Source organism: Mus musculus, chromosome X (genome assembly GCF_000001635.26).
Source record: "Mus musculus strain C57BL/6J chromosome X, GRCm38.p6 C57BL/6J".
NCBI lineage: Eukaryota > Metazoa > Chordata > Mammalia > Rodentia > Muridae > Mus > Mus musculus.
Genome location: NC_000086.7, coordinates 42,780,090 through 42,807,721, shown reverse-complemented (window position 1 = coordinate 42,807,721; position 27,632 = coordinate 42,780,090). Strand labels below are relative to the sequence as shown.

At 35.7% G+C, this 27,632-nt stretch overlaps 1 protein-coding gene across 8 annotated transcripts in view; it reads left to right on the top strand.

Moving 5' to 3' along the window:
* Positions 1–27,632, top strand: part of Tenm1 (teneurin transmembrane protein 1) — a 901,303-nt gene that overhangs the window by 621,447 nt on the left and 252,224 nt on the right. The window lies entirely within an intron of this gene.

Here is a 27,632-nt window from a genome sequence, read left to right as displayed (position 1 = left end):
AGCCACTCTGTCATTACTCACAAATAATAGATAATACAATTCATGGAAGTAAGCATTTATATGAAGAGAGCAACACTTGCCTTGCTCTGCTACAATCTAAGAAGTAGATTAACCAACTAGAAATATACAGAGTAATAACAACTAAGGTGATTTTGAACATGTTATTTGTTATACATCAGAAACATTTGAAGGATTATCATCATGTGTGTCTCATACAAAGAGGGTATTAGATACAAAGATGTCAAAGACTTTGTTTTGAAAATATTTGTTTTTAAGCCATTCTTTGACATTTGCTCCTATTTTCATTAGAAAGATGGCAGGGTTGGTGTAGTTGTGGATGTAGGTGTCTTCATGTATGAATATATTCACAGAATAGTGACTTTGAGTAATACACTTAATTTAGTTGTGCTTCAAATGCATCATGTGTGAAATGGCATATTTGCCAAAAGACCCTGAGGTCCTCTATAATACTGAAATCTATGATTCTTGATCCTGAATATTGGACTATTGACATAGATTATTAATGGTTTGTGGATATAGTCCATTAACTATCTTACCTCTCAAAATGTTTGTGGTGAGGCTATATTAAGTAAAAATAGTTCTTATTATAAGAACAGATTCATATTTTGACATATAGAACATGCTTTTAAGCATTTAAATCTGCAGAAGACAATGCACACTCATGGAAAGATGTGTATATGTGTACATATATTATTTTCACTATAACAATGTTTCACTATATTTTTAAGTATTCTCTAATGAATCGTGATGTGCATCTACTAATAAAAAGATAATTAGCAAAGAAAGTCATAAGGGATTCATATAATAATTGTTGCTAAGGAAACTTTCCTTGATTATGCAAGCAACATATGCTTCAAAACATTGTCAGTTTCTTCTTTTATTGAAAATGCCAATGATAGAATGATTTCATCTGACTATCTTAGACATATAACACATCACTTCCTGCAATTTCTAAGAATTGATTAGACCTTTTAAAGTGAGTCATGCATACCCAGAATTTTCTTCTAATATTATAGTTATAACAGGGTCATAGATACTATTTGACAAAGAAGCTTTATTAAAAATGTAATACACATTCTATGAGGATGACTTATAACCATTCATCATGCTGCTAAAGAGAAAAATTTATTCACATATAAGGTAACTAGGATATAGCATCTTCAATAAAAAGAAATCAGTAAAGTAAGCAGAAGAGAAATGTAGAAATGCAAATACTTTTCTCTCTGAAGTTCTAGACACTCTTGATTTCTTAGGAATGGTGATAATTTCTTACAAAAGGAAAAGTGAACTTCACTATTGAGCAGCAGTATTAAAGCATCCGAATTCTACAGCTATATGGACTTAAAGAAAAGTCCAGTTAAGGGCAAAGAGTCACTGAAATGATGGGAATGGTGTTTTAACGGGAAAAAAGGAAAAGAAAGGCTTCTGATTAATTCATGCTAGCTTATTTATTCTAATCTGATCCTCAAGGTGTAACACCTATGCTGAAACTTATTTTAACTCACTTTTATATTCACTAAAACTAAAAGACAGACTTGGAGATGATTCTGATATGATCAATCAGAATTTTTAAAGCCTGCACTTGCAATATTGTCACATTATCTAAAGTCAGGTCAAAACTTTAACAATAGATTGTTGGAATAAGTGACGTTCTTTGGTGACACTAGAAATGCAAATGAAAAGCATCCTTAAAAGCATCCCCAGCCAAATTAAGTGTGTGAAGCTACATGTGCAGAAATATCTTTGGGAGGTAGATATGAAATGGGAAAAAATCACACCATTATAATGATTTCCTAGCAACACATCCTACTCAGACATAGTTTGTCACCCCCAAGCTGTTTTTTTTTTTTTTGCTCAAGTGAAAATAGAAACTGAACCCAAATATATTCTTCGATTTTTAAATTTTCTCATTTATATAGAGGGTCCTGTAAGCACCCCCAAATTTTCTACATAAATTTGTAACTGTACACTAAATATGTGATTTTTTTGAAGAACACCTTTTCTCATTTTGTTCTGGGACAATAAAAAAGCACACCTGTTATGCCATCATTAGCAGGCAGCAATGCAAAAATACAGTGAAACTTTGACAATTTGACAAGTCTAAAGTGAGAGGCAAATTTCCAGAGGCCTCTGTAAATCTGAGATAAGTCTACTATTTTAGGACATTATAACTTCAATTTTATTTTGAAACCCAGGGACTCATATATTTTCTGAAGCAGGAAAATCAAGTTAAGCATGAGTGTGTGCATGGATACTTACTGATCTATCTAAAGTATAGTATACGGAATTTATTGGGACAGACTGACAGGAACATCAAAAGCAAACAAGCATAGTTTGATTTTCACTGCTGGATTCATTCTTCTCATTTATTCAATTATTTTAAATTTTGGACTCATTTACTATTTGCCATATGTTTAGTTTCATACTTAACTACATGAAATAAAATTAGACCTGGAAAAAATATACAAAGGTGTGTTATTCTGGTGTGTAAGATCCTATGAAGAAAGCAGTCACTTGACACCCACCTTCATAGTTCACCCTGTGTTCCTAGTAGTCTTCTGACAGAGGAGATAGAAAGGTTTGATTGCAAGATAGCTAAGAGAGACAGAAAGAAAGTAGGATTCAACTGGACAAAATCAACCAAGTGAACTTGGAGGTAGAGCAGAATACATTATCCTAATCCTACATGTGAAAATGAGTTGATTAGAGATGAAAATGTGTTTCCCAGGCATCCTAGTTTGCTTTCTATTGATATGATAAACACCATCACCAAAGCTACTTAGAGAAGAAATGCTTATGAGTCTCCATCATATTCTACCATGAAGGGAAGATAGGGCAGGAACTCAAGGCAAGAAATCTATTGACAGGAACTAAAGCAGAGGTCATGGAAGAGTTCTGCTTACTAGCTTGCTGTGATGGCTCACTCAGCTTGCATTTTTGTACAACCCAGGACTACCTACCCAGTAATGGCACCATTTACAGTTGGCCAGTCCCTCTTATACCAATCAATAATTAAGAAAATGTTCCCATAGACCTGCCTATAAGCCAATGTGTTGAAGAATATTTTTCCAATTCACATTTCCTCTTTTTGTATGACTTTAGCTTGAGTCACGTTGACAAAAATTAACCAGTATACTATGTATGCCCACTAAACATTCCTATAACTAAAGTATCCTACAGCTATGGGACTATTTTCTTCATTCCATCATATGACCACATTCATGTTACTCAAATGAATATTACAGACTATACTTTGATTACATCAAATGTCTATAGAATGGCTCCAGAGATCTAATTTAAGTGCATATTCTTCTGGAGAAAATGACAACAGGGTTTGAAAGTACCTATGCATACAAATAACAAAACTAGAACTGGGAGATTATATTTATATATTAGATAAGTAATAGGTAGTTGATATCTTACATGTTGAGACAACAACCACAAGAAAGGGAGATCTAACAAGAAATTATATAAATGATATGGGCTTTCGAAATCACAAAGTTCAACATCACCCCCCCCCCCCAGTGACACACCATCTCTAACAAGGCCACATTTTTTTCAAACAGTTCAACCAATTTCTGGCTAATATGACTAGAATAGCAATAAACACGATTTAACAAGTGTCTCAGTGGTAGCCTGAAATGTCCTTTGGGTGGATACCCTGTTGAATGGTGTGCCCAAGAGTGGTATGGCTGGGTCTTCAGATACATCTATTTCCAATTTTCTGAGGAACCTCCAGATTGGTTTCCAGAGTGGTTGTACCAGTTTGCAAACCTACCAGCAATGGAGGAGTGTCCCTGTTTCTCCACATCCTCTCCAACATGTGTTGTCACCTGAGGTTTTGATGTTAGCCATTCTGATTGGTGTAAGGTGGAATCTCTGGGTCATTTTGATCTGCATTTTCCTGGTGACTAAGGACATTGAACATTTCTTTTAGGACACTTCTTTTTGCCTGTTCTAGGATTGTCTGGGTGGAGTTGCAGCCTGAGGGCAACTCCACCCTTATTCCATTTCAAATCAGACCTTTCTTTCAGTTTCTCATCCTATTGAGTACAAGGACTTATCTCCAATGTTAAATTTCCTGGTGTTCTTTTTCTTCTCAGACTACAACTTGTATTTATTTTTATCCTACTTTTGATTTTTCACTGTAGATCTGCATAGTAGTGGCCACTAATATTTACACAACAGAATCATTGTTAGGCAACTGCGAAGTCTCCTTGGCCAAGGAAGTTATTCCAATTTTTTTTTCAATTTAGCATCTGGATAACTCCTTGGACAAGAGCAAAAAGCAGCCACATTTATTGTCAAATTACCACAATAGTCTCTAGTAAAATTGTTAAAAATGTTCCCTTCTACAATCTCTTGAGCTGGACCTCCATTGTCTACATTGTTCTAAGAACAGCTGTCTTCCAAGCTCCTACCAGGATGGCCTATTAAATACCACTGGTGGCATTCAACCACTTTACTAGTACAAAATACTCAAATCTTCCATATTTCACCAAAAGCAGCATGGTCAGGCCTGTCACATCAAAACATCACTCCTGGTACCAACTTCTATCATAGTTACTTCCCTACCACCATGAAGAAACATCATGAGGGAGCCTTATATTATAAACCATTTAATTAGGGTTCAATGGGTCAGGTGCTGTAATCCATAACCATCATTCTGGAAAGCATGGCAGCAGACAGGAAGGTTTGGGACTGTAATATGAGCTAAGAGTTTACATGGCTAGAAAACAAAGATGAGGAACACATAGCTAACTGGAAAAGGCATAAGCTTTTTAAACCTCAACCACCCCTAGTGATACAACTTCTACAACAAGGTCATATCTCCTAAACCTTCCCAAAAAATCTCACTACCTGGAGACAAGGAATTTAAATATATGAACCTATAGGGTCCATTCTGATACAGAACTACATAGTATGATTGCTTTTTCTTTTTCAAAATTTATTCTTGAGAATTTCATATATGCACACAATCAAATATGATCATGCCCACATCTATTTACCTACCAACTGTCTTCTGACTCCCCACTGAAACATTTTACTTTCCAAATTCTCATCTTGGCTTTTGTTTGTTTGTTTGTTATTTGGTTTATGTTTGTTTTATAATGTCCCACTAAGTCCAATTATTGCTGCCAATTTGTGCATAGGTGTGGAGTCATCTACTATAGCATAGGAATTCTACTAAAGAGTGATTCTCCTTTCCCCAGATGTTATTATCGTCCAATGGCTTCATAGTTATGGGTGGAGGCTTATAAGCTTCTCCCTTCCCCATGCTGAAAATTTGGTTGGCTTCACCTTGTTCAGGTCTTGTATAAATAACCATGACAGCTATGAGTTAATGAATGTAATAGCCATGTCAAGTCCAAAGACAGCATTTCCCAGCACTCCTCTCCACCCTCTGGCATTTCTACATCCTCTAATATGATGTTATCTGAGACTTGGAAAGGGTGACATATAATATATTTGATTTAGTACTGAGCACTCACTAGTTACTTACTTTCTGCTCTTTAGCCAATTATGAGTCTCTTTATTGACTTCTAGCCAGTTTTAAAAGAAGCTTCTTTTACTCATGTTGAGAGTATCAGATGTCTATGGATATAAACATAAATATTTAGAAGGCAGCATGAACACATAACTGTTTTGCAAAATAACAATACTGTTCTTCACTCGTAAGATGTTTATGTCCCCATCTATGTGATTCCAGTCTTCTTTGTAGTATCAGAAATTAAATTTCTCCTGTGAAGCAAGCATAAACTCCAATCAAAATGTAGTTGGCTACCCAATAACAGTCATGCCATTACTATACCAGTGTATATATCTTGCCTGGAGAGTGATTATTGTAGCAAACAAAGTTCAGTGTTGGATAAGATCATTGATTTCTGCCCCACAACTCTCATGGCATCTTGGAGGATTATGAAATAGAAACAATAGGAGGAAGTTTCTCAGGCATTTTGAGATTAATTTCTCTAAGTTCTCCCAGTCCAAGTATGTGGTGTTTCAGCAGTAAGGGAGTCTGATAGAGATAGGTAGATATATAGGTAGATAGATGGATAGACAGACAGACAGACAGACAGACAGATGGGTAGATAGTATATATATATATATATGTAAGGTGTGTGTATGTATGTATGCATTATATCTGAAATATTTTCTACATTTAATATGTAAATACTTGATATTATACAAACTCAGAGTTTAGATAAAAAATATAGTCCCCACTCTGGATCATTATTGAACCTTAGGTCAATTAGTTTAGTAGATGACCACAAGTATATTAACAGCAAGACTTACCAAAAATGTCTTGGGTGTATTATCACTATGAAACCCAATTTGAACATCTAAAACTTATCTTTTTATACTAAATTCAGAATCTAATTCATTTTTAGTAATTAGCACTTTTACAATACAGGTTTAGAAAATAACTTATAAGTTTCACTTAAATCAAGAAATTATTCTACTAATGTGTAAGTAAACATATTAGAGTTCAACAAACCTTGAAAAGCTCATTCCATGCTAGCAAAATGGTTCAGATAATGTGCATTAAAAAAGAATTCTCAAAAGTATTGTTCAAAAGATAGTTTTGAAACCATAAAAGTCAAAATCAGTGAGGTTAACAGTGAAGTCAAGAGTAGGCAGTTTCAACAATCAAAGCAATCCTCCCACACTTCTCTGCTAGGTTCATTCAGTTTTTAATTGAATTCTCCATGTCAGGCAATAAAAGTTTCAACACTGTAAATATGATTGCCTACTAACAGTCTTCTTTTTGTTCCTTTATAATCATTATTTGATAAACTTATTAGTATAAGCACAGAATAGTAGCACGGGATGAGATTATAGACATTGTCTAACAATGCTTTGGAATTTACAAAAGAGGCAACTGGGTCACCAAAACATTGAGTGACTTTCATGTGGTCATACAACTTACTGGATCCATAGTTAATAAGAGAACCAAGCCTTGTGAATTCTCATTTAAACCCTGTATCGAAATATCATTCACAGAGCTTGTTTTAATTTAGTAGATGATGTTCTGTTTTCATTGTCAACACTTTTGACTGAATTTCTAGGAAACAGGCAGTGAACACACTTGAGGAAGTATCCTCAAAACTTTCCTTTTCCTAGCAAACAGAGTGTTATGAAAATTGTCACGGTTTCAAGCATAAAAATATTCAGACAGAAATAAAGTCAAATCTTGGGTCTTTTTCTCAGCTACTATGTGACCTTGAAGAGGTTTCTTGGCTCTCTGAGCCTCTTCGGTAGACTCGAGAATGGGGAAATAATTCCCAAGTTCCAGGATAGTTGTAAGGGTTAAATGACATTATATAAAAGCATCCTTCAGCATAATGCTTCTCATACGGAAGATACTAAATTATGATAATAAATGGTTGCTATTATTGTCATTATATTTCAATTCTCATTGTAAAGACATATTTCAGAGACAAATCTTTTATATGAAGGAGATAAATTAGTAGCTGTCTCAAAGAAATTCATTTTCAGACACTGTGGGGCTGAATTAATTTAAAGGAATATGAAAATTCTTTCTACTCCAAAGTCATTTTGTTCTTTTGTCCTCACCCAGATGGTGTTGTTTCTTGTGTTTCTTGAACACAGATAGATGGTGTATTTGAAAAGGTGGCTAAAAAGTAGCTTTTCCATCTCTTCATTTCCCTTTCTTTGAGCTGTTATTCATTATAAAAATATTGTTCAAAGAAAATTTATATTCTTTGTGTGTCGGCTAAGATTAGAGTTCAGCAACAGGCATTACCACTCTCAAGGAAAACAAAAAGTGGCTTATACAAGACAGAAGTATGATTTTTCTCTGAGGAAAAAAACCCTATATATCTAGGGGCAGACAGCACAGAGATTCTTGAAGAGTCTGAAAAAAAAAAAAGCTGCTTTCAACTCAGCACTCTTTCATCACTATGAGGACCCTGATGCTCACATACCACAATGGTAGCCAATTCCCTAGCTAAAATGTCATCATTTTAGGTAAGGGATAGTGTGGTATGTGGTCCTTTTTGCCTTCACATTCTTCATTGAAATCATACCTAAAATTATTCACTTATACCTCATTGACCAATAACAATCACATACCCACACACAGATGTAAGTAAGAATGGGAGATAGAACCTTTATTTAAAGAAACAGAAACAAATAACAAAATTCTACCCATGCTTTCAAACTCCCTTCAAAACAACACGAAATGACAATGTGTACCCAAGCTAAAGACAAATGACCGAAATTGGAATTTGTGTTGAAGTCGGTAGTATGCTTTTACTAAGGACCTTTCTTCAAGATCTTTACAGAAAGTCAATTGAAGTACTGATTATTAATTTTTGTGTTGATTGCATGTTGAAATATCTTAACTGTGTTGACTTAAAATATAATATTAAGAAAAATAACACCAGGCAGTGGGGGTGCAGCACTTGAGAGGCAAAGGCAGGTGGATTTCTGAGTTCGAGGTCAGCCTGGTTTACAGAGTGAGTTCCAAGACATCCAGGGTATACAGGGAAACCATGTCTAGAAAAAAAACAATAAATAAATAAATAACATCTGCATTTTTTACTTTTTTATATGGCTACTGAAAAACATAATAATCCATTTTCTTTTAGCTCATCATTATAAAATATCGCTGAAGGAAAAGTTAGCTTCTTTTTATGTCAGCTAAGATTAGAGTTCAGTATGTGTTTATAACCAACTGAGTCCATTTAGTGTTTGTGATAGCTTGAATGAGATGTCCCCTATAAACCTCAGGGCTTTGAATATATGGTCTTCAGTTGAATGTTGTTTAGAGAGAATTAGGTGGTCTGACTTTGCTAGAGGAAATATGTTACTAAGAATGAACTCTGAGGTTTCAAAAGACTCATGTTATTTAACATTAGCTCTCTTCAGTACCTGCTTGTGGTTCAAGATGTCCACTGTCAGCTACTCCTGCCGCCATGCCCTGTTATCATGAATTCGAAACTTTGGGAGCAATAAACCCAATTCGGTGCACCCTTTTCTAAGTTGATTTGATAATAGTGTTCGATCATAGCAATAGAAAAATAAGTAGTAGTGTTTCACATATATTCATGTGCTCAGAGATGACCAATTGGGATTGAATAATATGTATGATGGTGCATGGCATGCTTTGACATGTGTGGAAATCCTGCAAAGGACATAGTAGGTTATTGGACACAGCATTACCTTACACAGAAATCAATTTTTATGACATTGAAAATCTCTTAGTAGTTTTCAATTAATCTTATTGTTATTAACTATGATCACCATGACATATTAGTAGGCCTCTTGAACTTATTCATCATATCTTATTCCATTTTAATGACTGCAATGATGACAATAATAGCAATACTATATTTATTGAGCTCTTACTACATATGAGCTTCACAAATATTATCCATTTAATGTTTATGACAAGTCAGTACTTCCAATGTACTTTCTGTATAACAGTTTTACTGCCAAATATTATAGAAAAATACAAAATATTCTATTGGGCAGAAAACATGAGAAATACTACACGTGTTAGCTTCCATCAAGAAATTCACAAAGTGCATTCCCATATTATAGATTTTTAAACAACCCAGCATAAACAAATATATCTAGGAGAGTGTCCTACAAATCTCTGATTAGGAAACTTGGTTGTCTCACATTTCTTCATATCTTATAGAAGTTCTAGTGTTCTTAGGAGCATACTTTATGACACGATGCTATAAAATACTACTGGTGGTTTTCAAAAGAAGAAATAAAAACTTAGAGACATTAAGCAACCTTGAATCACATAATCTTTAAGAGGTAGAATGTTAAAGCAAAGATAGAGCTGAAATTTATTCCCAAGCATGTATCCATCATTAACTTGTACAGGGTCAAATATTATCTATCATATAATCCTTAGCAGTTATGATAACATCATTCTATCTATACTGTCTCTAATTCTTCAAACACCTGTGACATAAGTATGGTTGTCCCCATTTTGTAAATGAGGAAACTAAGGCTCCGTTAGATATTCTAACTTCCTAACATCTTTTTGTTTAACTTTAAAGATGTTTTTCTTCATACATATTAGTGCTTTATTTACATGTATGTCTGCATGTCGGTAGAAGATATCATATTCCATTGTAAATGTTTGTGAATAACCATGTGGACCTCTGGAAGAGCAGCAAGTACTTTTAACTGATGAGCTATCTCTCTAGCCCAACTTCCTGACATCTTAACAAAGAAACATACAAAGGATTATTAACATGGGTGAGGAATTGTTTGTTGCTGACTATTTATTTTAGACAAAGCCAACACTATTCAAATTTCAATGTTTACATCGACAAAAAGGTTGTGATACTGGTAAGTTGAAAACCCTCTAGTCCATGATAGTTAATGAATCTTGCGCGCGCCCAACTGGCCAGGAATGCAACAGGAATGCAATCCTTCTGCACATGTTTATTCAGTCCTGTTTCTTCTTGTTTATATCTCCCTTGTTTATATCTCCCTTGTTTATATCTCCCCCGAACCCTGGGCCTCTCACTCTTTTATACTCTCAGTTCCCATCCACGCACAGCAGGCCACGCCACCTCACCAGGCACGCAGCTTCAGCTAATCAGGGCAGCAGGGGCATATCTCCATCAAAATGGATTCACCGGTATCCTGGTACACCTGCGCAGCTCTCAAGATGTTTGTGGCTTATATGAGGAAGTCAGGTGCAAGTCATAGGACTTAGCTGCAGTCCCTGGCGCCTTTGGGACTGCCGCCACACCCGCTCCTCACAAATGAAGAAACAGTTTTTCACAAATAATAATGAATTTAATCAAGTCAATATCTTCTAAAGTAAGTTCAGAGTGGGACTTCCAATTAGAAGTATAGACCATGCATGAATGAATTAATTGCCTTGGGAATATATATGAACTTAGTATGAATCAATTTTCAGCCCTCATTATATTTGTCTAATTGTAATTGAGGGGCACATAGGCAACTAAAACCACTCCAAGGAAGGAAAGTTATAGGTTCTTTGAAAGATTTAGCATGGAGTAACCCAAAAATCATGGTTACACAGTGAGACAGACCTGAATTTGTTGCTAGCCTTTTTGCCAATTAGCCACATGACCATCGACAATTCACCTAACTTAGACTAAAAAATGCATCTAAAACTATGCTATAGGTTATAGTTAAGATCAAATAAGATAACATATGTAAAGATGAAAACCATGAACCAGGTACTCATTACATAGTAGCTTTATTTCACAGAGCTTTCCTGTGTACCTTGCAAAGCAACATGCTTTAACCAAAGAGAGAGAGAGAGAGAGAGAGAGAGAGAGAGAGAGAGAGAGAGAGAGAGAGAGAGAGAACTACTAATGAGCAAACATCAAGATTATTGCTGAAAGGTGCCCAATGCTCTGTGCATCTTCAAGAGAGCTCTGGGGTAAAGATAGATGATAATTATAGACTTTTAAGAATTAATCCCCAAATGCTACTAAAATGGCATATGCCACTGTGAATAAAGAATCCTGATAGGTTCGCTAACAATTTCAAAAATTTATATAAGTTATATACATGCCAAACATGCATAAATACACACACACACAGTTTGATGGGAATTTCTCCATTCTATACTGAACGTTAGTGAAAAAAATCTCAAGGACACATTCAACTATAAGTAACATATTCAGCATTTGTAATGTAAACACATTACGACTCTATAAATGCATGAGCACATATATGCCAAAACACATTCCTACATACACCTAGAAGCACACTATGTGCATATAACCCAACTTCAGTCATCCCTATGCAAACTTACTCTCAGAATCTTCCCACTTCCCACTCAAACATTCATGCCATCACACTGCCATTCACATGATTCCATAACCATACATGCACTCAGAGATACATGCTTGTCTATCCATGCACATCCGCAGACATCTGAACATAAATTGACATGCACACACATGGCTCGGGCTCTCTCTCTCTCTCTCTCTCTCTGTGTGTGTGTGTGTGTGGTTTATATACATTTATAAATATGTTAACATTAGTTTGAAAAAAAATCATTTCATTTTGTAGTCATTTCCTAATCCTATATAGATTTTGTATGCTCATGGAATATGTGAGTTTTTATTTACTTAACTTAAATCAGATAATTTTAAGGCTCTAAATTGTATCTGTGCTCTTTTAAAAGTTAACTCTCATCCCATCATGAAAAACACTATATCTTTAAAACTAAAGTGCTTTGGGAAAAACTATAAAAATTTGTAATGGTTGTAAATTGGCATGTACACTGTAGAGTAATTTAAAATCATTAGAATGATGCATTTTTTAAAGTAAATGCTTTGCTAGAAAAATGAGTAAAGCACTATTGCACTGAATTAATGGAGCTCGAGACATCTTAAATTGATTTTGAAATTAAACACCAGAAATTGCAACTTGAAAAAATAATTAGGTAAACCATTATATAGCAATCAAAAAGAAAAAAGAAACCTCTTGAAATTTAGGAAATTACAAATTAAGTGTGTCAGTCATCCTGATTTGGCAAGGGCAAGGATTATCAATGAAAAGAAAACATACGCCACTTAAAATATTCTTGAAAACTGAATGATGACTAAGATTTATTATTCTATTTTGGTTTCTAGTCTTTTACATTCTTACTGCATATCAACATAAGAGCTTCATTCAGCAAAGGTCTTGTAAATATTTCATCATTTAAGGATTTGATAATGGGAGACTTTTACAGAGGACACTGGTTCCACTAGAGGAAAAGAGGGTGAAAATATTCATCTCCTAGTTACGTAGTTGATATCCCTTCATCATTTGAAAGACAGGAATTATCCCAATATACCACATACAAAGTCACAATTAAATATTCCTGGGTCTTTCATGTATTCCAATTTTCTTTAGGTCTAAACACCTTGCAAAAATCCAGTTTATTTTTAGCATTAGAGCCAAATATTTTTAAATGGAATTACCTCAAAACCAAATAACATTCATATCCAGTTACCCCTGCATGAAAGAGATTCATGAAATATTCCCTAGATTTATTTATATCAATTGAATCCCATCACTGTCAATACGTGCCTGTGACTATTCTATTTTTCCTTCTGTCTAATTGAATCTCTGACAATTACTTTTCAAATGAAGCAACAAGAGATATTATACCTCTACCTTTTAGGTCACTCCTATTTTTTCAGAGTCATAGTGATGACATTTCATTCTTTAAATACAGCTTTAATTGTAGGTAGTAATTGCCACATAAGAAAAGCCCTGGAAAGGATTTAACTCAGGATTTGTATATGAAAACGAACTGATATGAAGCACCCACCTTTTTAATCCTGTGCCTTGTTGGAACAAGATATCCAAGTATAAACATAGTCTGTGTAATGTTTCTAAACAGCTACTTAATCATATCAGTTATTCCAAACTGAAAAAAAAAAACAGTCACAGTTTAGATGTGTGACAATGTCACTATAGTAAGTTAAATTATGATGCATTTTGAAATGTCATGCACCCATTATTAGATTTTGTACATCATTTATAATTTATGTTTTAAAAGTCTTAAGATTCTAGAGGTCCAAAAATAAGTTACAATATGTATCTAGTATCAAACCAAACTTTATAGAGGACATAATAGGAAGAATCATGCCAACATTTCAGAAGTGCATTTTGCTAAACTGGGAAAAACCCTTTTCTATTCTTTTGTGTATTAAGGACTTGGAGGACTTAGAAGTGAGAAAGAAAGTGAGATTTGAAATCCTGGACAAAAAGATCCTTGAGGACAGGTTATTCACTCAGAGAAAAGAGGGTTCTGAAGATACTTGGTAATGTCGTTCAAGTACTTGAAGAGCTCACAGATAGGGCATAGTGACCAAAGCTTCTCCAGTCCTATAGAATAAAAAGCAGTAAAATGAAAGGAAGTCATGTTTGGCCACAAATCATAATGGCACTGAGAAAGAATAATGTATATTGAGGGGTATCCAGTCAGTCTACTTAATGCCTAAGTACTGGCTGACTGCACTTTTCAAGTCATTCCAAGCCTTTTGCATGACTTAATCTTTCCTTATAGAATATGAAGTGCAGCTCCAATTTCTGAAATTATATGTTTTACTATGAGCCATTCTGAATACTATTCAGACTTATTTTGATAGATTTTAGTAGAGAAACAAGAAAAGATGTTCAATTTACTGTTAATCTGAAAATATAAGTTTAAAAAGAGATTTTTTTTAAACTCTTCATACTGGCCAAAGATATGGAGAAACAGCTATGTCTCACTGCTTGTATAAAGTGGTGTGGTATATTGTCAGTATCTATCAAAATTTTAAATGGATATAGTATTCCCATTAACTGCATTTCTAACTGATATCCTAGAGAAATGCTAGTGCAGTGAAACAAAGCCATTATCCACAATAGAAAAAAGTCAAAAACAACCTGAACATCTATTGCAAAAAGATTAAACCATGAAATATATATAGACGACAATGATAATAAATATGACTTTAGAGAAGTGAGGTAGTTCTTTATGGATTTAGCAATATGTTTGGAAATTATTTATATGTTCATAAAAGAACATGTTCATAAAAGAACATGTAAGATTATATAATTCTGAATAAAACATGCTCAAAACCTATAAACATACATACACTGTGTGTGTCTGAGAGAGAGAGTGTGTGCGTATGAGAGAGAGAGGGTGGACATACATACATACATATGCATGTACCTAAATATGTACATGATTATATATACAGATGTTTAGATATTTATAAAGCAGATATCAGTGGATAGTCTAGAAAATAAAAAAGAAATTGACAATTGAAATTGTATTAGTATTCTTTCTTTAAAGTTAAATTTTACTATATAAATGTTTTAAATTAGTTACAAAAGCATGTGATGAAAGACAAACAAATGGAAATCAGGAAGCAAATACATGAGGTAGTAATAAAGACAAATAGATATTTGTGACATTTGACAAGGGAAAACTCTTAAACCAAGACTAAAAGATAGGCTGGTAACAACAGGAGTACAAGAGGCAAAATATAATGGGGAAAACACACTTTCAAAAGCAAAAGAAATCACAAGATTAGGTAATATAAAATGTGCAAAAGTTAGAAAAATATATGTAACTTTGTGGTAATGGATAAAGAATTGTTCTCCTGGATAATGAAATGTGTTATAAATCATGAGCATACTAAACAAGTTGGTATTGCTGCCTGAAAAGTTACATCATGGAGTAAGATGGACAATCTAGAAAGAAATAGAAAGGAGATAAAAATTTAGAGTAAGATAAATCAGTATAAATAGGATGGGTGACACAATATTCCAAAAATTTTTGTATAGCTGCTTCATCTTGAAAAGCTGACACATTTCTCTGAATTATCAGAAAAATAGTAAGTGGAATGTGAAAATTACAGAATTGGAAGAGTAAGAGTAACTCTGCAAGGGAAATTATCAGTACTATTGATTTAAATAGGTCTTTGTATTCAAATTTTTTACTTAAAGAGGTTACTTTCCTATAATGATACAAAGAGTGAGGGCAAGTTCTTAAGGACCATTATGGTCACGAATGGAGATCAGGTGTTCTTTTCCTGGATTAAGGAATCCTTTCTCATTTGATTGACAGTTCCTTTTGGATCTCCAGTGAAGTTATAAAGTGTAGTGGTAGTTATCATTTTGTTTGTTCAGAAATTGGAATCTCTTATAGATTTGAAAAGAACCTAGGGTTAAAACTAACTTGTGAACTAGTTTCCTTTCTGGGAAACAAAAAAGAAAAAAAAATATCATTGTAACAGGAAGAAAGGCATAATTCAAGTCCCAGAAGATTTAAAGGAAAAATTATAGGCCAGTAGGATGGAAACCCCAAGGTTTCTGGACCTAGTCCAAGATGTACCAGAAGGGCCTAATGCAGTCATTCATTGATTTGAGAGATAAGATATGTCAAATATATTAGAGTTACTATGAGGCAACCTAGAAGGCAGAGGCTAGCTTGCCAACCTTTACTTGATCATTTGCTGCTAGGTTTTACTGGCAAGAGGGTCAGAAATATTACCCCTTCCCTCCCCCCTTTCCTCTCTCTTACAGCTAGTCAATTCTCAATTCTGCTCTGCTTGAGCTCCAGTTCCCTCAAAAATAAACCTCCAGAAAAATCTGCTTTTATTACACATATATCATTTTCCTTAATCTCACCACTCACTTATCAACTGAGTTAGCTATAAAAATTGAGGAGGTTAATGATTAGAAATGCATTAGTACCCTTTTTACTCAAGCCACTTTTGTCGTCTGGACTTAGTGTTACCTATTAAGAAGACCTTTTGTGAAATAGGGCAAGATGCAAGCCACCTTAATTTTTATGAGAGAGAGAGAGAGAGAGAGAGAGAGAGAGAGAGAGAGAGAGAGAGAGAGAGAGAGAGAAGAAGAAGAAGAAGGAGGAGGAGGAGGAAGAGGAAGAGGAGGAGGAGGAGGAGGAGGAGGAGGAGAAGGAGAAGGAGACGTAGACGACGATGACGACGACGACAATGAAGCCACCTAATTAATGGCATCAGTTCAAGCAACTCAAAATTGGTACTGCCAAGAATAAATTTCAAATTTTTAGTATCAGTGAAATTTCATACCTAGGGGAACCTCACATGACTGTTCACCATTCTAAGTTCCATTTACCCCTTGTAAATATTTTCCAAAAATAGGGAGTGATTTTTATTATATCACATTTTGTGTCTCTCCCCTTCAGATAAGAACACCTTAGGCAGGTTGTTTTCCCTTTTTGTGTGTTTTCTTTTAATTCCTGTAATTTTCTACAGTACATAGACTGGAAGTCAATTATTTCTGTCAGATTTTTCCACTTTTCTATCTCCCAAGTACTAGCTGCCAAATACTACACTTAGATGGGACAGATATAATAGTGAATACTCCAAAACTGTTTCCTAGCTTCATAGAATTCAGACTATAGAAGAGCACAGTAAATGGAGACTATGTTCTCTCTCTACTAGAAAATTCTCACAATAGTGATCATTCGAACATGTTTCTTCTTTTTTTTTAACCTATTCACTTTACATCCCACTCACTACCTCACTTCTGGTCACCCCCTTCCACAATCCTTTCCCCACCCCCTCCCTTCTCTTCTGAGTGGGTGGGGCCCTCCTGGGTATCCCCTGACCCTGGTAGTCTCTGTGAGGCTAGGCGCTTCCTTTCCTACTGAGGCTGGAAAAGGCAGCCCAGCTAGAAGAACATATCCCACAGACAGGCAATATCTTTTGGAATAGCTCCTTCTCCAGTTGTTTTGGACCCACATGAAGACCAAGATGCACATCTGCTACATATGTGTGGGGGTGAGGGGAGTGATTGTGAGAGTGGGGCTAGATCCAGCCCATATATTTTCTTTGGTTGGTGGTTCAGTCTCTGAGAGCACCAAGGGTCCAGGTCAGTTGACTCTGTTGTTTTTCCTGTATAGTTTCTATCCCCTTAGGAACAGTAATCCTTTCTACTGTTCTTCTAGAAGAGTCCCTAACCTCCATCAACTGTTTGGCTGTGGGTGTCTGCATCTATCTGAGTCAGCTGCTGGGTGTAGCCTCTCAGAGGACAGCCATGCTAGACTTCTGTCTGCAAACATAACAGAGTATCATTAATAGTATCAAGAATTTGAGCTTGCCCATGGGGTGGGTCTCAAGTTGGACCTGTTAATTGTTGGCTATCAAAGATGTTTCTTAAAGCTATATATGATGATAAATTTGGCCTCAGAATTTCTTAAGTTTGAATGTACATTAGAAGTAACTGAGATGCTCATTGAATATGTTGTGTTTATCCTCACCTCAATTCAAATACACAGGAGTCTGAGATGAGGATCAGGTATCACCATGTTTAACATGCTACCCAGATGACTGTAATACATAGGTGATCTAATAAGCCTTTTACATATTTTAAGTCTTTTTTTCTCTAGACACTGAAAGTAGGTGCTCAGCATCTTCTTAATATAAGATTTCTGGGCATAGTCTGAAGTTGACTAACTTGTGGTTAATTTGGGGCTTTGGGTTTTATTAATAGCCAGGTGTTGCACAATACATCAGAATAGATATGTGGCCAATTCCAACATTCAGATACTCAGTAAAAGTAATGAGCTGATGCCAACTGCTCTATGTTAACAATACTTAGGCAAGACTAAAATCTGGGAAGTCATTTTTTATTCTTTTTTTAATCATGTTGATGATTAAAGTACACTGTAAATGAGGTCCTGACAAATTGTTTGTTTACATGACCTACTAAAATTGGTTTCCATCTCAGTGTTGACATTTAATCATTGCAGGGAACTTTTATATCTCCTCCTTAAAGGATCATAATAATACTCAAAGATAAAATTATAAAAAATAAAATAGTGAGTATAGGGATACTATTCTTGATATGTCTGTGGAAAGTGTTCAGCTCATACCATTGCCCTACAGTATTCATCTAGACTTAAGAATAGTTAATATACATTCAAAAATAATTAAGTAGCCATAATAGTAGAAACTTGTCAGTAATAAAAGACAAAAATATATCTAGAGAGATGGCTTGGTATATATAAGTGCCCTTTCTGTAAGTACCTGCGTTTGAATCTACAACACTCATATAAAATCTGGTATAGTCCTAAGTGTCAGTACCACCAGCATAATGGAACAGAGACAGGCAGATCCTTAGGGCTCATTGGTCATCTAGACTAGCCAAAATGGGGTAAGCTCCAGTTTGAGTGAGAGGTCTTACTTCTCAGTAATAAAGCAAAAAATGATACAGCACACCGCCCAACATCCTCTTCTGGTACATACATATGAAGACACATAAGTCACATATATACCCACACAAAGAGAAACACAAATAAATAAAAAGAAAATAAGCTTAGACAAAACAGTGATTCCTACATTTTTTTTCTTTTCACCATTTACTTCATAGAAGCTGTTAGGATATATCTCTAATTCCAGTTCCAGGGGATCTAGTGTTCCCTTCTGACATTCTTGAACACCATTTTTATTTGTGGCATAAATATATATCATTCACACAAAACACTCATACACATAAAGTAAAATAAACTTAAGGGAAAATTACCATCATTAGTATTATCATTTTCATCATCATCATTCTCTCTCTCTCTCTCTCTCTCTCTCTCTCTCTGTGTGTGTGTGTGTGTGTGTGTGTGTGTGTGTGTGTGTGTGTGTGTGCGCGCGTGCACGCAAACATTGACCCATGTGCCTCAATTTGTACATAAAGGACACCTTTATGGAATCGGTTTTTCCCTTCTGCCTTTAAAAGAGATGCAGAGATCAAAGTCAGGTCACTCAGCTTGAGCAGCAAGAGTTTGCTGGTTTGAACAAGATTGGCTCCTGTAAGCTCATATATTTGAATGCTCCGGGACTGGCATTAAGAGTTATGGCCTTGTTGGAGTAGGTGTGGCCTCATTGGAGTAAGTTATTTCACAGTGCATGGCCTTTGAGCTTTTCAGAAACTAGGGCTAGTGTCACTCTCTCTTCCTGCTGTCTGCCAATCCAAATGTAGTTCTCTCAGATACCTCTACAGACCATGTCTGCCTGTGTGCTGCCATGCTTTCCACCATGACAATAGATTAAATCAATGAAGGTTAAGCCAACCCCAATTAAATGTTTTCCTTTATAAGAGTTGCTGTGGTCATGGTGTCTCCTTTGCAGCACTAGAAACGCTAAGATAAAATGCCTTTAACTGCTGAGTGATATTGCTGCCCCATATTGTTAGTTTTTGAAAATTGCTCCTGCTAACTATAGTACAACTTGATCTCTTATGACACTGCATTTTTAAAGCTCTTCCTAATCATTATTGCATGTGATTACAACAACCCCATGAGTGAAACTTGTCAGTAATAAAAGACAAAAATATATCTATATTATATTACCATTCGGCAAAGGAGAAAATCCAGGTACACTTAGGATTAATGGCTTGCTCAAGTTCTGAATACATATTAGGTTTCTTCAATTAGCACATTTCTCCATGTACAGGATATTTAATGGCTGAGACCATGCTTGAGTGTCAATAAGTGAATCAATTTGAGCAGCTTTTCAGGTCAAGGTTTATAACCAAATATATTTCATGCAAAAATACCACAGATCTATGCACTCAGAACTACCTCAGCCAACATTTCCTTAGCTGCTTTGCCTATCCTATACCTAAAACTACATTTTTATATATAAATAGTAGACATTGATCTTTATATTGCCATTAAGACTCATTTCCTTCTTCCTACTGTGGGAGGAACAAGAACTAAGAATGCTGTTGAAAGGGTGACTTTTAGACACAACTTTGGGTAGTTTCCAGCCTGATATTTATTCCTGGAGCTTTTCTAGCAATGACACCATTTGCTCTTGAAAATGACTTTATCATAACTTTTTACATTGGGACATTAAACCTGATACATTATGAAACTAAGACACCCAAAGTACCTAGTCTTTGCTCAGATTTTATAAACGTATATTGGAAACTATGTGTCTTTAGTTCTCCTACCTGAATTCATGTTTACTCCCCATCAACTTCTTTAATTATATTTATATCACTTCTATATATACACCTTTATCCAAATCCTGTCCATTCTAAGAAGGCATAAATTTCTCTTAGTGGCTCCTGTTGGGTCTGCCTTCTAGTTACTTTACTCATCTCTAAAATTATAACTAGTTATCCTTGCTTCTAGCATGAATAACCTGTGGCTCATCTCCTCCCAAATGCTATCCCATGACTTAAGCTCCAAATAAGTTTTGTCTTACTTGTATATTGGACATATAAGTTGAACAATAGAACTTCCTCTCATGGGCCAACAAGCATAATCTGGAGCTTCTTGAAAGTCAGACTTTTAATTCTTAGGTGCAATGATATATATCATGGCTAATTTTGTAGATAATATTAAGACTCCACATACTGGTCTATCAGGAAAGTGTTTTGTGTCAGACTGCATTCCTTGTACATGTAATTGGGTTGCAGAAGGCCGCACCTAGCCTTTGCAGATTCTGGTGCAAAAACTCAAATAGAAAATGGTTTAACCCCATTCGCCTCACACTATTACTTTGGTCAGTATCTTTCTATAGCAACAGTATATCAAATAAGACTTCTCATTCAACACCAGAAGGATACTTTAAATAAGGGCTTTTACTTGGTACAGATAATAGAATACAAAAAACAATAGAATTCACCCAATTGAATAGAAGGTAGAATTTATTTTTGTTCAGGCTATAAGAATAAAATACTCTTTAGGACCATTAATTTACTACCATTCAGTTTGTTTCTTTCTTTGTTTGTTATCACAATTTATTCATTACCCTTCAAGAAAAAAGAACACTTGTAAAGTTTTATCATCCATATGTGAATATGAAGTTGATTTTGAAATTTACTTTGCTATCTAACCAGTGAGGCACAGGTAGATTGACATTAATGAAGAGATGAATGAGTCAGTGGTGAATACATGGGATGAAAAATAATAGGAAGGAAGGAATAAAGGGCAGTTATGTTACTAGGTCTTCCTATTTTCTCTACTTTCCAACATGGAAAAAACATTTTTATTCTCCCTGAAGTCATGCGTCCTGTTGTCATTGGAAACCAAATGCATAGCACAGTAACAGATCTATTCTTCCTTGGGAATTTGTTGGGTAGCAAAAGTTGACATTTACAATCACAGTTGGAATGACTGACACTGTCAAAAGCAGAAAACTTGGAGTTTGTTTTAAGGAAAAAAAATGTTTTCATTGATGTTTGCTGTAGAATTCTTCCTAACTAGTGGAGTTCAATCTATTTGAAGTCTATAATGGACTCCTTTTATCAGTAAGGTTGATTGTTTTCAGTACTGTCTAGCTTCTCATTTAAAGTGGTTGCTCTGAAATGAAGTGGACTATATATACTTAAAAAAAAAACTCCCCTAAGTCATTTAGATTGTGTATGCACACACATACTAACACACCTAAACATTGCTGTGTGAGTAAATTTTATTTTGTGCCTTAAAAGTGTATCTCAACATGACATACAAATTTATTCTTTTCTTCTCGTTGAAAATGTTCTTCAGAAAGGCTAGTGGCACGGAATAACCTTTGTCATATCCAAAAGGATCACCTTCTGTCCGGCCATAATCCCAAAACAGTATTTTTGTTTTCTGAACAAATCATATTTTAAAATTCAGCAAGGCTGAAAACTTACAGGCACATTATATTAAAACATTTACTCTTGCATGCAAGTCAAGTTCTTTCACAGTAAAGAGGCAGCTGTGGAGTTCAAAATGAATCTAAAAATGTGTACCTACTTTAGAAATTAGTTTCTAAAACATGCTGTGCACCTGAGACTTAGTATTCATTATGGGTAACACTATGTGCACCTAATACATTGTGACATGAAAAGTCACAATATTCTTGAGGATTTCTCTGTAACACAGTGGGAGGACCAAAGGCTGGTTAGTAGAACAAGAAACAAAGAATGGATCTTTGTGTGATGTATTCCCTTTTTAGATTCCATTTTGATTCATGACCCTGAAAGAGATTATTGGTCTTCTTATCTTTAATATAACAAAGATTCTTATGCTGCATCCCTAAGTTAAATGAAGTTGAATGGTGCTAAATCCTGAGGTTTTAAAGATACTTTAGGAGCTTCCAAGGAAGCAAAGAGCAAGTTAGAGTCTTGAACCTAGATAAAATCAGATAAAATTATGATTCTATATTAACAGATGTTTTTATGACATATATACCAAGATTCTAATTCTTTTCACCTTTGAAACATAATACGCTTTCGTAGTTATGAAGATCATATAACTTCTTTTGTCTATGTAATGTGAAATGTTATGTATAGCATCTGAGTGGAAGCATTTAAAAACATTGAAGAATTTGTTCATGTTCACATAAACTGCCTTGGAACACACTACATGTTGAGATCTCCTTTGAAACCAGCATGTAGCTAAAGGACAAATGAAGGTCTGCTGTATATATCTACTGCTATTAAGAAGTCTTTAAACAAACAAACAAACAAACAAAAAACCCTAATCTAACCTATACTGACCAGTACAGTAGCCTCTCAAAACTGCTGATATATTAGAGCATCTGAAATTGAGCCAGTAGTCCTATGTACAGCCATGCCCTTGCTATGGACAGGCCTGGGGACTTCTATGGATTTTGTTGTTTCCCTCTTTCTCTTTTTTTTAATTAGGTATTTTCTTCATTTACATTTCCAATGCTATCCCAAAAGACCCCCTTACCCCCCCCATCCCCTACCCACCCACTCCCACTTCTTGGCCCTGGTGTTCCCCTATACTGAGGCATATAAAGTTTGCAAGACCAAGGGGTCTCTCTTCCCAATGATGGCCAACTAGGCCATCTTCTGCTACATATGCAGCTAGAGACACGAGCTCCGGGGTGTACTGGTTAGTTCATATTGTTGTTCCACCTATAGGGTTGCAGACACCTTCAGCTCCTTGGGTACTTTCTCTAGCTCCTACATTGGGGGCCCTGTGTTCCATCCAATAGCTGACTGTGAGCATCCACTTCTGTGTTTGCCAGGCACCGGCATAGCCTCATAAGAGACAGCTATATCAGGGTCCTTTCAGCAAAATCTTGCTGGCATATGCAATGGTGTCAGCATTTGGAAGTTGATTATGGGATGGATCCCCGTGTTTCCCTCTTTCTCAATGCAGGAATAAACAATCTACATGCATCCTTAAAAAGAATCGTTTTATATTTCATAGAAATAATAGCAAATATAATGTTTGAGTAAATATAACCCTAAAATGTTCTAGAAAGAGGAGGCCAAACAAGAAAACTTCTAAAGTTTTTCTCACAAGTACGTAAGTGCCTCCTTGACACAGAAGAGCTTGTGCTTAAATCTGGCTGATTCTTTTTTTTCTTTTTCAACATTTGTTCTCTCTCTCTCTCTCTCTCTCTCTCTCTCTCTCTCTCTCTCTCTCTCTCTCTCTCTCTCTCCCTGTATGTATAAAAACCAGAACATGCACACATGAAAGTCAGAAGACAATTTGGCATGAGTCAGTTATCTTCTGGGAATCAAGCCTAGGTCATTAGAGTATCTGAGAAAACATCTACCAGCTGGCCCATCTTGCCTTTCTCTCTGATTCTTTTTACTGAATAAACATTCACCAACATATTCTTCTTGTGAAAATCTGATTCTATACGTTTGGTAAAGAAAAGCACCACACTCAAAGGGTTTAACTAACAGGAAATTTGCATTGCACATTAAAGATTAAAAATAAAGTAGAAGTCATAATATTCTGTATTATGATACTTATTATACCATTTATTCCAAAAACACCGAAATTTTGACATTTGAGACAAACACATATTCCTTTTATAATAACTTTAGAAGTTAGAGTTAATAGATGCTCTCTAAACTATATTAATTTGCATTTTCTGGAGGAAAATTATTTCTGAATTGTTACCTACTCTTGTAGTGGAAACTATTTGATATTTAGAGCTTATGCGTTGTCAACCTTTGGAGGGAGCTTGAAATAGTACAATCAGAGTAGTGTATGTTTAGAGACAAATATTGCTGTCTCTCTGATTGTCAATTCTCAAAACAGTGCCATTATCTGTCTATCCCATGTTCACTATGCTGAGGACTAAGAATGTCATGGGACTTATGGTGAGAAAGGCCTCCTGGTAAACTGATTCTAGGAAATATTAATTAGTGATCTCAACATGAAAATGCGGACATTACCTTTGTTCCCTGCACTGTCCTGATATGATGCCAGGGGAAAATCAACTCTTCAAAGACTATATGTTTATAGCAATAGCCATACATTCCATGCTTCTTTGGCTCTAAGTTTCAGTCTTATAATCAGGGGTCATAATCTTTAGGGACAGTATTGCTTTTTACTTTACCCTAGCTGCACAGTAAGCTTCCTCTGCACTCCACTGAAGTCAAGACATTTAAGGGTTACATGAACACAGGATAGAGGCAAGGCCAGGTTGTATCTTTTGATTAATTTCACTCCTCCCTCGAAATCCCCTAGAAATGATGAAATACACTTCCTTTGGTATTGCTACCGTTCTGATTAACTATCTTAAATGGCTTGTCGGCTGGAATTTGAACCTCTGGAAACTACTGTCTTACAATTCCACTTTCTTTTCTCAAAACCAAGTGCTTTAAATATATGTGAGAGGAAAAAGAGCAGCCGTGTTTTGAGAATCTGAAAATCTGTCTCCTCCAAATGCTTCATTTTTAACGACATGATCTTACAGACTTTTATTTCTTCAAAACCTATGCCAGTCTAATTTTCCAGCCTATCAGATTAAGCTGTTTTTCATTTGTTGTAAACGATTTCCCACAATATCCTTATTTGATCTGCCAACATGTACAATCTATGGGCCTTAAGGGGAATTGGGAAGGCAAGTTCTACTGTTCAAAAACCCCTTGTGTGTTGGCCACAGCATAATTGTATTTCTGCTTTACACCTATATCATGGTTGGGTAAACAAAGTTATACCCAATGGTGAATGAGTAATCCTTTTCTGTAGTATCAATTTCCAGAGCTTTGGTCCTATGAAATGAAATATCTGTTAGTGTGTTTACCATTACCAGTCCAACTCATAAGATTGTATTGATTAAATTTTTGTACTGCAAAAATACCATTTTAAACCAGAGTGAAATCAATATGGGTGTGTATTTTTATATACAAATTGGATTGAGCTCAAAAAGAATATTCTTTGTTGGAACAAAAATAAATCTGGAAAGAAAATCTGATAAAGAAGGAAAAAAGTTTACCCTTCCTTGTGCTTGAGTCTTTTTCCCCTGGCTGTTAATCAGAGCCCAGCCCTCACTGTCTGAGTGGAGATTTTTTTTCTGCTCCAAGCAGATCAATGTTTGCACAAATTAGGACGTCAGATAACATCATCAGTGTGCAAATGCCTTCTTCAGATTGAAATGACACAATAGCATCCCTTTCAGCTCTTTGGGAAGCAGCACAAAACAGCCAGTGAGGTTCCTGAAGGCTGTGTGCTTACTGTAAAGCTCGGAAGCTCTTTTTCCTGGAGCACTTAATGCTTCAGAAACATCCCACCAGATGGGGTAGGATTATTTCCAGAAAGCAATTAAGGCAGTTACTGGAGCGATGGTAAGGCATTGCTGTGAGTAAGCAAATAGCAAAGTTGTAGCCCCTCGACTTGTACTAGTTTTATTTGCTTTGGTTAAAGCTGAAGTTCAGAGATAATGAATATAGCTTATGAAAGCTCAAAAGTGATGTATATTAACTCTGAATATGGACTTCCCATGCATGAGGAAGACCAAAGCTTAGTCCAAAAATAATTGTACAAGCGCTTGACTAAAACTAAAGACAGTATTTTCTGCTTTCCTTATAATCCTAACAAAAGCACATTAGTATAAAGTCTCAGGACACCTGTTACAGAGTACCTCACACAGATTGTACTCACTCAATGTCACTTTACTCTTCCTTCCTACTGTCTCTCTTCCCTATGTCAGAAAATGCAACTCCATTCTTCTACTTATTTAGGCCAAAACCCAGAGTTAACATTATCCCTCATGCCTACTGCTGATCAATGAACAAATCAAACTGACCGCATCTTCAAAGTATGTCCAAAACCTGACAAGAGGCTCTACTGGTATCATCCCAACCACTGTCTCCCAGCACCTTTTGTTTTCATTAGCGTTGCAATAACCTATCTAGTGGCTGAGTTGCTTTGTCTTTGTTGTTCTCTGTTTGGTTTGATTTTCTTGTTCTCCTAGAGTCTTTCAACACAACAGCAAAAGTGATCCTAGAAGTGGAGGCTCACAGTCAGCTATTAGATGGATCACAGGGCCCCCAATGGAGGAGCTAGAGAAAGCACCCAAGGAGCTAAAGGGATCTGCAACCCTATAGGTGGAACAACAATATGAACTAACCAGTAACCCCCCCCCCAGCTCGTGTCTCTAGCTGCATATGTATCAGAAGATGGCCTAGTCGGCCATCAGTGGAAAGAGGCCCATTGGTCTTGCAAACTTTATATGCCTCAGTAGAGGGGAACGCCAGGGCCAATAAGTGGGAGTGGGTGGGTAGGGGAGTGGAGGGGGAGGGTATGGGGGACTTTGGGGATAGCATTGGAAATGTAAATGAAGAAAATACCTATTAAAAATAATGATAAAAATAAAAGAAAATCAGATCATGTCACTTCTACGTTCAGAATGGCTCTATGATTTTCTCATTTCCCAGAGTAAACGATGGCATCCCCATCCTGTTCCTCCCTGCTCTGCTCTTTCCCTCCCTAAGAGCCCTCTCACAAACAGTTCACTGTTCCTGCCATTACTTCTTATGCATCTGCTCTAGCTACATACTCTTGACTCCTATTTTATTTTTTAAATGCTAATAGTCTCTCAGTTCAGAACCTTTCAGAGGCTTCAGAAAGTCTCTGCTTTCCTCTCAAATAAGTCCCTCACATTTCCTTTGTGTCTCAGATCCCCTGATCTATTATCAGAGAGGTTTTTTCTAATTACTAATGCAAAACAGCAACTTGCTAGTCTGCATAACCAATCATTCTAATTTTCCTTCTAAAATTATTGCCAATAAAAGAGCCCAAGTTTATGCATTATTCTCTTTTATACATAGAATATAAATTCCTCTTAAGAAGACTACCACTGTATCCTCACTGATGAAGCAGTGACTAGAACACAATAGGTTCCCACATCCAA